We start from the raw sequence: 14583 nt of genomic DNA, 5'->3' as shown, positions 1-14583 counted from the left end.
TGAGCCACAACTACTGAGCCACATGCTGCAACTACTGAAGCCCACGTGCCTAGAGACCATGCTCAGTAACAAGAGAAGCCTGTACACCGCAACGAAGAGTAGCCCCTGCTCGCCGCAACTAGAGAAAGCCTGGTGCGCAGCAATGAAGATCCAGCACAGCCAAAACTAAAACAAAATGAAAAAAATGAAACGATTGTGCCAAAATTAGGTGTAATCATTTATGGACATGTAGGTCAGTTAAGGAAGTTACTGATAAGATTTTTTCCCAAGAAAATCACTGACTGACATATTCGTGCATCAGTTTACATTCTCTATTCGAGTTCTGTTATCTTTTTTTTGAACAACAATGTATCAGTAGTATCACTAATACTTTAAAAAGCTCCAAGGGAAAAAAGCGGCAGGGGGTGGTGGTGGTGGTGTGATGAATTGGGAGACTGGGATTGACATGTATACACTAATATGTAACATATGGATAACTAATAAGAACCTGCTGTATAAATAAATAAAAAATAAAGTCATAAAAATAAATAAGTATATAAAAAGCTCCTGTTTCCTCCACCTACTGTTGATTGGTTACCTTTGCACACCACCAGTGTATCATATAGAAGACTGTCTAAAATTAGACTTGGTTCAACACTACAGTGTTCTCAAATTTCTCCAGGAATAGAAGAATTTGTGAAAAATATGAATGATTCAAATACGTAAACTTTTCGATGGGAGATCATTGGTTTTAATCTGTTGCCTTCTTTTGGCATGTGGAGTCATAGGGTAACAGAAACCAGGTTTTTCTTGAGGAAATAGACCTATTTCATTCCTGCCATTATGTCACCATCAATGTACCCTTCCAAACAGGAGTCAGAGTAAATCAGGTCAGACAGGCGACCTCCAGCTTCCTCCGTCATCTCTGTTCAGTGGAAACGTTTGATGTGTCTTGATGACCATAACACACATTGTTTTGCTCCTTTTCTCTGTTTTAGTACATTCAGGGTTCTTCTTAAACACATGGTCTCAGGATTTGGTGGGTTTTCCTTTTGTCATTTATTACTTTGACTTGGTTTGTGGGATATGTGGGGACATCACCGTGACAGGGTCATGAGGAACATGGGTGACTTGGAAAATGCACTTGTGTGGCCAGATATTCAAGTTTGGTGTTCCTAGATCCAGAGAATTTAAAATTCCTCATCCTTATTTATGAAGGGATTAAAGCTGCTAATTCTGAGATGTGGAGAGAAAATAAGATCACTTCTTTATGCCTCCTGTCAAAAACCTAAGTTCCACACATGTTCATGTTTCATCCTGTCTCTTTCCCATCCTCCCAACTTTGGTCAAACAGCCAAAAAACTGTTGCTTCACTTGTGTGTTTCAAGCTTCCATCCATTTCCCCTTTTTCCAGGTCCTCTAAAGTTCTACCTTCTGAACGAGAAAGGGAAATGTATGCAAATTTTAAACTCTATCTGTAAATTCATAAGGGTGCAGGGCGTAAATAGACTTTTTCAATCAAAAGATGAGAATTTTATACATTCACAGGCCAGGGGCATGACTGGGAATGAGAAAAAAAATGAGCTCTTTCAGACTAGGGCAGATTTGGGCATAAAGAACACGAGACATGTTCTTTTCCTTGTAGCAAAATAAAGCCAAGAGAAAAGAATTGGCTTTATTAAATGTGCCTTTTACGGTTCCCAGGATGTGCATGTGAACACGTCCATGGCAGTGTCCTTCGAGGAAGCTCAGGGCTGCAAGGGGAGCGGGTCGGTGACCCATCATTGTGGTGAGCATCCCCCTGGGCTGTAAATGCTCAGTGGCCAGCCTGTGAACTGGGTGGGGATTTGCCTCCAATGTCTTTCCTCTTCCTGGTTCAGAGCTTGGTTCTTTTATCATTCATTTACGTAATGGTTTCATTTCAACAATTGGATTAATTGTCTGTACATACCACTGTGTCATCAAGCCCAAATTACTGATTATTTACCCATCTGTTTGGTCCCGTATAGTTTTAGGTCCTTTATGGCCCCAGTTTGAAATCCCTTGTGAGTTTCCAGGGGTTAAAAACACAGGCTCAAGAGAGATTCCTGGATTTGAATCTTGACTCTGATACTCACCACCTTTGTGGTCTTAGGTAAGTCAATGAAGATCTCTGAGGCTTAGTTTCCTCTCCCACAAAACAGGGTGTTATTTTAAGGATTTCATGAGCGTGTGGTATAGACAGTCTCTGAACAGTGACAGGCAGCTGGCAAAATGCCCACGGGGTCAGCTGGTATTAGAGTCGGTGTGCGTGTTGGAACCCAAGTCTAGGAAGGCAACTGGTCATGAACTCTTGAGTGACATATAATAATGATCACTCGTTCATCGTCAGGGCCAGAATCCTACAGCCAGACTTTGGGATGCATTATCGAACCCTCCTTGTCTCCAGGCTCTGTCCTGAGGAACAGCTGCGTGTAGGACACAGATAAGGTCCCTTGCGTGAGTTGACTTTTCTCTGATAAGCCATTTAATGAAATTCTTGAATTCATGTTTTGTTTTCCCAAGTCTCTGAAAATAATTACTAGTCACGTTTATAAAATGCATATATTTTAACAAGGATTTTTTTATGCTCTTTTAATTACACATAAATTTCTTTTCCTACTAGCCAGCATTTCTAGATTCTCCTAATGCCTGTGTCTATTCTTGTTTGTGAACTTTACCAAAGCCCTTAAGGTATTTTTACAGCCCTCTGAGAACACACTGGCAGTCATGAAGATGTGTGTAAATGTGGATTATCTTCACGGCCTTAAAAAAATATACCGTTTATTTGAAATAATTCTCCTTTACCCAACTGTTACATAATACCTAAATATTTTAAAGTATATATAATTTTATTAATTTGCCCAATTAACTAACATTGCTAATTGTCCCAGTACCTTCTCTCGCCTGTGAACTCAGGAAGCATGGCTGCATTTCTAGTATGCACCAGACTCATGGAAAGCCCTTGGTTTCAAAATTGTTGGAAGAGGAGATTCTTCATTTCTGTGTTGGGACGCACAGGTTCTTGTATTTCTCTCCTCCTATCTCTTCCTCCTTTTCAGTCGCCTCTGGTTTTTACCCAGAGTCACTCTACGGAGTTTCAATAGGAGAGTCAGGAGAATGTTAGGATCCAGCTGGTGTGGGCTGTCAGTCAGGAGTTACAAAGTGTAAGTGAGGAGTGACCAGTCCACATGGAGTTTCGTCTGTCTCTCTCTCTAGATATTTTCCTCCTTTCTACCTCAATGTGTGTGTTCGTGTGTATGTGTAGGTGGTCCTTGAGTCAAGAGTTTTTGACTTGCTAGTGGTAGGAAAGTCATATGCATTCGCTAGAAGCCATACTCTGAGGTTTGAATTGCGATCTGTCTCAGGTTGGCGATATGCGGTCCCATCTCTCTCGTGATGCTGGGCAGAGACAGACACAGCTCCTGGTCAGCCGTGCGATCAGGAGGGTGAACAAAGGATGCACTGAAAACCACTGTGTTTTGTACTTCCGGTACAGTGTTTAATAAGTGACATGAGATATTCTGCACTTTTTTTTTTTATAATACAGGCTTTGTGTCAGATGAATTTTGCCCTCTGAGCACCACGTTTAAGGTAGGCTAGGAGAAGCTGATGTTCCTTAGGTTAAGTGTATTAAATGCATTTTTGACTTAAAGCCATCATAAGTTGAAAATATCTTATCAGAAAGTAACCCCATTATAAGTCGAGGAGAATCTGTAATTCTAAATACAGAGTTTCCATCTAACTACCTAACTACTGGATTCAGGTTTCAGTTTTTACAGAAGAAGTTAGATTCACAATTAAGAAGGAAATCTCAATTAAAAAATGTACTTTGTGAGCTACCACAGTGAAATAAATAAATTTGCATATCATTTCCGGTCTTTGAAATACTTTCTCAACATGATTAAGCCCTGAAATGAACTCTAGGGGTCTTTGCCTAATCCCTTTGCTTGCCGATGAAGAAGTCATTTAGGGCCTTGCCTTGTTTATCATAGCTGTGCTGAAATTTAGATGAGCATTAAATATCCTAACCCTCAGATGAGGAAGTAAAGCAGAAAGCCTTTGAGTTATCCTAAGGTAGCACAGGGCTTATGTCAAATCTTAACATGGAAAAGTGGCGTAGCTGGGGGAAAACAGATTGGAAAGAGATCTTGATAGAAAAATCCTACTAATGGGGGCTTCCCTGGTGGGCCAGTGGTTAAGACTCTGTGCTCCTAACGCAGGGAGACTGGGTTTGATCCCTGGTCAGGGAACTAGATCCCGCATGCCGCAACAAAGATCCTGCAGTCTGCAACGAAGATCCCGCGTGCTGCAACTAAGACCCGGTGCAGTCAAATAAATTAAAAAAAAAAAATCCTACTAATGGATTTTGCACTAGGAGGACAATTTCTGGATCCTTATCACTCAGGTGGAGATGAAGTTGATAGCCCAGAAGGCTCAAGAGCAGAGGAAGAGAATGGAGTTACAGTACTTACAGTCACACTTCGGAGTGGAAAAGGCTGTTACTACGTTCGTGTCATTTATAAATGATGCTGTTTCTGTGGTCATAAGAGAGTCACACCGAGAGGATGCTATTTCATGCTTGGGGGCAAAACCTGCTTAGATTTTTGTTTCTGATAATGTATTATAGATGCTGTAATTATGAAATCACTTGCTCAGAATAGCTTGATGCACTGATAGGAAAAGAGGATCAGTGGATTAAGTCTTGGCAAATTTGTTGAGAATGTAATTTGGGGAAAATTCATTTTTATGACAGAGTAGTGTTTAGCTGAGAGTGAATTCCGATAGGAGGAAACTTTTATTTAGCACAGACTAAGATAGGCCAAGTATACTAAATCACCGTAACTGAGTGTAGTTCCTCTCAGGATTCTGGGGAGAAATAAACTATGTACAGACCATGATATGAGCAATGACATGTTTAAGGAAAATAAGATGTTTTTTATGATGTTAGCCTCTTAGGAAGGAAGGGTGTAAGTTAAAGCAAATGCAGTGGTTTAATTGCTATATATACATATATAACAATTAATACTAAAATATATGCAATATACATAGCAATATTAATATTAATATTAGTGACAGGGCTACCAGAAATCTCATGACGTTCTCAAAATTTAACCAAAGATACTCATGTAAGAGAGACGTAACCCTTTTAGAGGGCAAATAGCTATCTACCTCTCGCACAAAATCTTGGTAAGAAAGTTAAAGATGTGTTAGTCAACTGTGGTTTTTTTTTTTTCCCCTCCAAGGTTTTCAGTTTTTGTTTTTAAGAGCTCTGTCCAATTACGTACACACGTATCAGTCTTCATAGATGTGAAAAAAGCCCTGACACTTCTGGAGTATGTATATTGTTTTCAAACAACTTGGCATGGACATTATTATTAAATGAATCACAGGTAAAATTTTGAGCTTACTATAGGGAAAAGACATCATCACATTTGTATGTATCATTGTACATTTGTATGTACAAATGTACATACACACATTTGTATGTACAACCACAGAGACGTAGATAGAAATGCAGATATCTACTGGGCATAGAAACTTTTTATTCCTGAAATTAGCATGGAAAACCATTTCAAAATGGCACCAGTAAATCATTTAGGTATTCCTTCCGTGTTCCTACGCATAAGACAGATAACAAACTACCCAGAATGCCTCTTTAATTCCTAGTAAGCACTAGACAATAGGAAAAGATGCCTTGACTTGTAGACTTGAGGCCTCTGTCTTACTACAAGATGTCCTGATTTTTCTTTGTATAAAGTTGATTACTCCCCTTGTTCTCTTGTGTGTATACCTTGTGGTTAAGTGAACAGAGTACAACTGAACATGAAATCCTTTCTTAGGCTTTTGTCAATATGCAATTTTACCAAATGTTTTACCTCTAGACGTTTTTGGTCTAATAATTGCAACCTAGAATTGTTGGGAACTCAGTGTTGGGCTAAAATAGTGTAATAAAACCAAATGACTACATGACATTCTTCTTGTTAAATCAAACCAGACTCAAACAGATGTGCTAAGAGCTTTGGGAAGGGGAAAGCAAGCAGTACAGTACAGACATATCACATCTGCATTTGTAATTGTTTAATATTAAAAAAAGACTTATAGTTTTAACTTTTTAATAAAAACAGTGAAGACTTCCAAGTATAGTAGCTTCAAATATCTTTGCTGCTGGGCCAATCATAGGACATAGTAAAATTTTTTGAAAATAGAAATTTAAAGAAAGTATAAAGTATTTAACTTTGGCTTTGCCCAAGAGAAGTTAAATGAAGCTCTCACAGAGTTTAAAATCCAACACGTTTTTTTAACGGTGGAACTATGCAACAGTTTAAATAAATGTAATGTATATAAATATATCATAAAAATCTACCATTGAAATTGATACTGTAAGTAGGTTTATAACTTTTATATTAATTGTTATAAATGATATGTTGAACAACATAGAAAAATAAATAAATGAAATAGGTACTATTTTCATTTAGGAGTGTACCTCTCTTGAATGGAGTTAAAACTTCCTCATTAATTTATGTGAAATAGACTGTGCTCACACCAATCTTGTTTCTGCTGACCTTTTCATTCAATTTCTTATTTTTTCTCCAGCCTCACCACTCCTAATACTCAAGATTATGGCATTGGTATCAGCAATTTGAGTATCTTGAATGATAGTGGAGTACACAATATTTTTGATATATTTCTAAGTGCAATTCATTCTAGTAATTTCTTGCGAGATGGAAGAAGAATAAACTTGTTCGATTCTGAAACTCATGTTTCTACTGAGTGAACAAGCACTGAGAATATAGAAGAGCTGCCCCAAATTGTCCTTACTTTATTTAATAATCACTCATCTTTGACAGGCTGTATCATTTACCCAGATCGCCGGATGTGAGAGGGGAATTGCTTTCTCCCAGTAGAAAATACAGTAAATGAGATTCTATCAGACAACAGGCAGGCAGCTAGAAAAAGACAGGCAGAGGTAGGTGTCGGGGTGGGGGGGGGGCAGGGGAAGAGAGAGGTTTGGACCTTTGCTACCTATACTTTTCTTCTTTTTTTTTTTTTTTTTTTTTTTTTTTGCTGAGAGTGAAATGTTTCTATCACTTTTCTCATACCCATTCCTTTCTCTAATCATTTTCTTTCTTTCCCCACAAATGATTCAATGACGGTGTCAGGTGAAAACCCAATGCTTTGAATAGGATGCTAGGATTGTTTTCAACAGTGGCAACCATGTTTCTGAGTTGCACTCTAGGAAGAAGTAGGTCAAATGTGCGTATGTTGTAGGCGATATTGGGTTTGATAGAAATGGGGAGGGGAAAGCAGAGTTAATTTTCTTTCTTTCTTGTTTTCATTGACTTGGCACTGTGTGAATACCGTGAGGAGTTATATCTAAAGTGGCTTACAAAGATCTAAAGATACATGGATGGCAGCAAGATAAAATTCTGAAGGAATGCAAATTACAGAATCTGCAACGAGGCTACTATAAAAATTCACACGTTGCTTAGGGAAGGCCAGAAATTTGGTTCGAAATTTTCTTTTAGTCAACACTAAGCAACTTGAACAGCTCCATGATTTACTAGGTGTTAAAAATAAACTGGTTGCCCCTAAGAACATATGTTTCCTGAAGGAAGATAGCATTGAAATTTATCCCCAGGGTCCTCATGCAAAGGATACAAATGATGTACTATAGAGATTATCAGCAGCATACATCCTTACTAGGGTATTTGTAGAGAGACTGAAGAGTGAGTTCCTCACTGGTCATTGTTTAGATTCCTCACTCTCAGCTGGTGTGATGGGTAATGGCTATAAACATTGGAACCACAAATTTAGCTCTTGACGGTCTCAATGATTAACTGAATCAACTCTCCTACCCACCTCAACCAACAGATCACTTGTGTGTGTGTGTGTGTGTGTGTGTGTGTGTGTATATATATATTTTTGTTTTGTTTTGTTTTTGCTGTACGCGGGCCTCTCACTGCTGCAGCCTCTCCCGCCACGGAGCACAGGCTCTGGACGCGCAGGCCCAGCGGCCATGGCTCACAGGCCCAGCCGCTCCGCGGCATGTGGGATCTTCCCGGACCGGGGCACGAACCCGCGTCCCCCACATCGGCAGGCGGACTCTCAACCACTGCGCCACCACGGAAGCCCCCCCTTGTATATATTTTATCTACCATTGTGTATGTTGAACTTCCTCAAACTTCCAAACAGTAGTCATATAACATTGTTTTTACAACTCTTAGTGTCTTGTTACTTTTTTTCTGAGATAATAGTTTGACTTTTCCCTTCCTATTCATGATTCTTTTTAAAGTTCATTAAAGAAAACATGAATGTGTGTTTATTTTAAAGTGCTACCACATTATTTGATATCTAAACTTACGGTAATAAATATTAAAACTTCAAAACGGACTACACTAAATAATCATTTTTTGTTCAGTTAAGTTTTGAATCTAATGAGAGAATGTTTTATTATTAAATACTGTGTTTTTGTACTAACTGGATGATTTTAATCTGTATATATTTTCTAGAGTGCCTCCGTCCCAAGCCCTCCAATCTATTGTTTTATTAAACTTTCAAATTTGAGAAAATCATAGATTTACATGCAGCTGTAAGGAATAATGCAGATTTTGAGTATTCTTTACCCAGTTCCTCGAAAGGTAACATCTTACAAAACGGTAGTAGAGGGACATTGCCAGGAAAGTGACACTGAAACTGTCGAGACACAAAACATAAGATTCCCTCATGTGATTCTTTTATGGCCACGCCCACCTCCCTCCTGTCCCAACTCCCTGCTTAGCTATTGGCAACAAATAACCTGTTCTCCTTTTCAAGAAGTTTGTCATTTCAAGAATGTTAAAGTCATACAGTATGTAATCTATTTCGGATTGCCTTTTTGCCACTCTGCATAATTCTCTGGAGAGTCATCCAGGTGTTATAAATCAATAGTTCATTTCTCTTTATTTTTGAGTAATAGTAGTACATGGTATAGATGTTGCACAGTTTGTATATCATTCACCTCTTGAGGGATATATGAGTTATTTCCAGTTTTTGATTATTAACTGTATGTTTATGTGTATATATATGTATACGTATATATATTCATATATATTCTTGTACAGGTTTTGTGTGAGCATAAATCTTCATTTCTCTGGGGTAAATACTGCCCAGGAGAATAATTGCTTGGTCATTTGATAATTGCATGTTTAATTTTTTTTTTACATCTTTATTGGAGTATAATTGCTTTACAATGGTGTGTTAGTTTCTGCTTTATAACAAAGTGAATCAGTTATACATATGTTCCCGTATCTCTTCCCTCTTGCGTCTCCCTCCCTCCCGCCCTCCCTATCCCACCCCTCTAGGTGGTCACAAAGCACCCAGCTGATCTCCCTGTGCTATGCGGCTGCTTCCCACTAGCTATCTATTTTACGTTTGGTAGTGTATATATGTCCATGCTACTCTCTCGCTTTGTCACAGCTTACCCTTCCCCCTCCCCATATCCTCAAGTCCATTCTCTAGTAGGTCTGTGTCTTTATTCCTGTCTTACCCCTGGGTTCTTCATGACATTTTTTTTTTCTTAAATTCCATATATATGTGTTAGCATACAGTATTTGTCTTTCTCTTTCTGACTTACTTCACTCTGTATGACAGACTTTAGGTCCATCCACCTCATTACAAATAGCTCAGTTTCGTTTCTTTTTATGGCTGAGTAATATTCCACTGTATATATGTGCCACATCTTCTTTATCCATTCATCTGTCGATGGACAGTTACGTTGTTTCCATCTCCTGGCTATTGTAAATAGAGCTGCAGTGAACATTTTGGTACATGGCTCTTTTTGAATTTTGGTTTTCTCAGGGTCTATGCCCAGCAGTGGGATTGCTGGGTGATATGGTAGTTCTATTTGTAGTTTTTTAAGGAACCTCCATACTGTTCGCATGTTTAATTTTTTAAGAAACTGTCAAACTGTTTTCCAAAGTGGTTCTGCCCACTAGCGATATATGAGCAATCCATTTTCTCCACATTCCAGCCAGTATTGGCATTGTCACTGTTTTTCATTTTAGCCATTCTGAATAGGTGTGTAGTGATATTTCTTTGCGGTTTTAATTTGCATTTCCCAAATGAATGATGGTGTTGAACATCTTTTCATGTGCTTATTTGCCATCTGTATATCCTTTTAGATGAAATGACACTTTGGTTTTTGCCTGTTTTCTAATTACATTATTTGTTCTTTTGCTGTTGAATCTTTAAAGTTTTTTTTTTATATATTCTAGACACATGTCCTTGTCAGATACATGGTTTGCAGATATTTTTTAGCAGTCTGTAGCATGTCTTCTCATTTCTTAACTGGGTACTTCACAGAGTGAATGGTTTTAATGTTTATCACTTTCTTCTTTTATGGATTGTGCTTTTGGTGTCCACTCTAGGAACTCTTTGGCTAGTCCAAGATCCTAAAGATTTTCCCCTATGATTTCTCCTAAAAGTTGTATATTTTTACATTTTATGTTTATGTCTGTGATCCCATATTGAGTTAACTATTCTATAGGGTGTTAGACTTTGGTCTAGGCTCTTTTTTGGTTGTTTTTGCCTGTGGACTTCCAGTTGTTTAAGCACCATTTGTTGAAAGGCTTTCTTTGCTCCACTGAGTTGCCTTCGCACCTTTTCAAAAATTATTTGGGCATATTTACATGAGTCTGTTTCTGACTTCTCTGTTTTGATACACTGATGGATTGGTCTGTCCCTCTGCCAGTACCACATGGATTTGGTTACTGTAGCTACAAAATAGGTCTTGCAAACAGGTGTACTGATTCCTCCTATTTTATCCTTTTTCAAAATTATTTAAGCCATTCTATTTTTTTTTTGGCTTTCCATTTAAATTTTACAAGAATCTTGTCTGTGTCTAAAAGAAATCTTGCTGGGATTTTGATAGAAATTGTCTTAAACCTACATATAAGTCTGAGGAGAATTGACATCTTTACAATGTTCAGTCTTCCAGTCTATTAACATGGTATATTGCTCTATTTAATGTTTTATTCATTTCTTTCTTCAGCATTATACAGTCTTCAGGACACAGTTTTGTACCTGTTATATATAAGTGTTCTTTTGGCGATTGTAAATGGCATTGTATCTTTAATTTTGGTGTCCACATGTTCAGTGCTAGCATGTATAAATAAAATTGAATTTTGTATGTTCATTATATATCCTGGGCAGTTGCTAATTTCAAGTATTAACTCTAGGAGTTTTCTTATAGATTCCTTGGCATAACCTATGTAGCTAATGGTGCAAATAGAGTCGATTTTATTTTTTCCTTTCTGATCTGTACGCATTTATTTCTTTTACTTGGCTTATTGCACTGGCTAGATCCTCTGGCATAACGTTGAATAAAAGTGGTGAAACCATACCTTTTTGCCTGTTCTCAGTCTTAGCGGGAAGGATTCAGTCTTTCCCCAATAAGTATAATATTAGATGTAGGTTTTGTTTTTTTTTTTTTAAAGGTACTCATTGTCAAGTTGGGGAAGTTTTCCTCCATTCATATTTTTTTTTCTGTTGTGGTACGTGGGCCTCTCACTGTTGTGGCCTCTCCCGTTGAGGAGCACAGGCTCCGGATGTGCAGGCTCAGCGGCCATGGCTCACGGGCCCAGCCGCTCCGCGGCATGTGGGATCTTCCCGGACCGGGGCACGAACCTGTGTCCCCTGCATCGGTGGGCGGACTCTCAACCGCTGCGCCACCAGGGAAGCCCTCTCCATTCATATTTTATTGAAAGTTTTTCTCATGATTGGATGCTTAAATTAGTCAAATGCTTTTTCCTACATAGAATATTACAATCCTGTGATTTTATTCTGTAGCTAGTTATTATGGCAGATTACGTTGATTGATTTTCAAATACTGAACTGTGTTTACATTCCTGGAATAAACACCCCTTGGCCTTATTGAATAACTGTTATTTATTGCTTACTTCTGTTTTCTCTTATTTTGTTAAGGATTCTTATATCTGTATTTATGAGGGATATTGGTCTGTTTCTTTCCTTTTTTTTTTTGGTGCTGCCTTTGTCTTTGGTAGCAGGGTGTGTTAGCTTGGTCTGCACAACAAAATACCATAGATTGGGTGGCTTAAACACCAGAAATGTATTTTCTCACATTTCTGGAGGCTAAAAATCTGATATTAGGGTGTAGTACGGTCAAGTTCTCGTGAAGACTCTCCTCCTGGTTCGTAGACCCCTGTCTTCTGAGTGTGCGAGCACATGGCCTTTTCTCAGTGCAGGCATGTGGCAGCGTCAGAGGAAAGGGAAGAGAGGGTTCTTCTTTGTCCTCTTCTTATAAGGCCACCAGTCCTGTTGGATTAGCATCCCATCCTTATGAACTTAGTTCATCTTAATTACCTCCTAAAAGCCTTACTTATGGTCACTAAAGGGGAAACGTGGGAGAAAGTGATACATTAGGCGATTGAGATGAACATATATACACTATTATACATAAAATGGATAACTAGTACCTACTGTACAGCACAGGGAACTCTACTCAATATTCTGTAATAACCTGTATGGGAAAATAATCTGAAAAAGAATGGAGATATATATATATATATACATATACCATATCCATATCTACAAATAAACTGATTCACTTTGCTGTACACCTGAAACTAACACAACACTGTAAATCAACTATACGCCAATGAAAATCGAAAAAATAAAGAAATGGCAAGAACAGTTACATTGGGAGTTAGGGCTTCACCATGCAAATTTTGAAAGCAACAATTCGGTCCATAGCACAGAGTAATAATGGTGCCATAAAATGCGTAAGGAAGTGTTTTATCCACTTCTGTTTTCTGGAAGAGATTGCGTAAAATTGTTAATTCTTTACATGTTTGGTAAATGTCTCGGTGCATTTAGGTAAATTCCTTAGTACGTATAACAGATACCATAGACTGGGTGGCTTATAAAAAAACAAAAACTTCTCTCGTGTGGTTCTTGAGACTGGGAAGTCCAAGGTCAAGGAGCCCGCTGTTTCAGTGTCTGCTGAAGGCCTGCTTCCTGCTCAGAGACAGTGTGTTCTTGCTGTGTCCTCACATGGCAGAAGGGGCGAGAGAGCTCTCTGGAGTCGCTTTTATAGGGATAGTTTGCCCTCATGATCTAATCACCACCCAAAGGCCCCACCTCCAAATACCATCATGGTGGGGATTAGGTTTCAACATACGACTTTGGGGTGACACAGACATTCAGTCTACGGCAGAAGAATTCTTCTGTAAAACCACCTGGGCCAGGACTTTTCTTTCAGGGGAGTTTTAATAGTTATAGTGTAACTATTAAATGTTACATTACATTAACATTTACATTACAGTAAATGTAATGTCAATGTTATTCACATTTTCTGTTTCATCAAGTAAGTTGTGGTCATTCGTTGTGTGTGTGTGTTTTAAGGAAGTAAGCAGTTTCACTTTTGTCAAATTTATGGGTGTAGTTTTTAGAGCATTTTTTTCGTATCTGTGGGGTCTCTAGTAATATTTGCTATTTTATTCCTGTTATTAGATATTTATCTAATCCTCCTCTTTATTCTTATTCCTATTCTTATCTCTATTTATTCTTATCCCCCTCTTTTTTTTTTTTTTTTGGTCATTTCTGCTACATGTGTTAATTTTGTTGATCTTTTCCAAGAATTAGACTTTGTTTCATTGCTTTTCTGTTTTCATTTCCAGTGATTTTGGCATTTATCTGTAATTTCTTGCCTTCTTGCTTTAGGTTTATTTTACTCTCCCTTTTCTAAGCTCTTGAGATGGGAGCTTGGATTACACATATGAGAATTTTCCTCTTTTCTAATGTATGTTTTCAGTGCTGTTAACTTCCCCCTCAGCTTAGCTGAGTCCTACAGATATTGATATCTTGTGTTTATATTTCATTCAGTTTAATGTACTTTTAAAAATTTCCCTTGAGACTTCTTTGATCCATGGATTATTTAGAAGTGTTTGCTGGTTGACGATTGTCCTGTCATTTTTCTCTTACTAGTTTCTGGTTTGATTCTGCAACTATAGTGGTTGTAATTAGGCCTTTAATACCATAGACTTACTGGCAAGACAGAGTTTCTCCCCCTGGAAATGAATGTTCAGGTTGATTTTTTTTCTTTTTATTTGAGTCAGAAGTTTGTGTTCAGACTACACTAAACCATGCAACTGTAGACAAACTATTTAATTAGTAAACTTTAGTTAAGATATAAATTGAAGCATCTCTTTAACCTTTAGAAAAGCTATTTGTTTGTAAAGCATTATATTTTACATATTATTATACTAGTTCACTCCTTCAGAGTTCTTTCTCATCATTAAGATTTCTTAATATATCCCAACCTAGTTATAATTGAAACACATATCTTAAAATCCGAAAAATTTGTCTTGAAAACCAAATATCAAAATCAATTCATTTGACCTGAGCTCAAGGTAGTCATTGATTTTTATTTCTGACGTTGTGACTAGGATTTGTTTTCTTTTCAAGAGAAACCGATTTATTGGGGGGTGGGAAGATAGTAAAAATAAGCACATTAATGATGAAATGTGACAGCACACTATCTAATAAGTTAAGAGAAAAATAAACTCAAAAGCACATGGAGTGTTA

At 37.8% G+C, this 14583-nt stretch overlaps 1 protein-coding gene across 1 annotated transcript in view; it reads left to right on the top strand.

Moving 5' to 3' along the window:
* The window catches only part of CSMD1 (CUB and Sushi multiple domains 1), a 1433388-nt gene that overhangs the window by 179876 nt on the left and 1238929 nt on the right, over positions 1-14583 (top strand). The gene's annotated exons all lie outside the window — the stretch shown is intronic.

The sequence above is a fragment of the Phocoena phocoena genome, chromosome 21 (genome assembly GCF_963924675.1).
Source record: "Phocoena phocoena chromosome 21, mPhoPho1.1, whole genome shotgun sequence".
NCBI lineage: Eukaryota > Metazoa > Chordata > Mammalia > Artiodactyla > Phocoenidae > Phocoena > Phocoena phocoena.
Note: the sequence above shows the minus strand (reverse complement) of the source record. Positions and strands in the feature narration are given on the sequence as shown.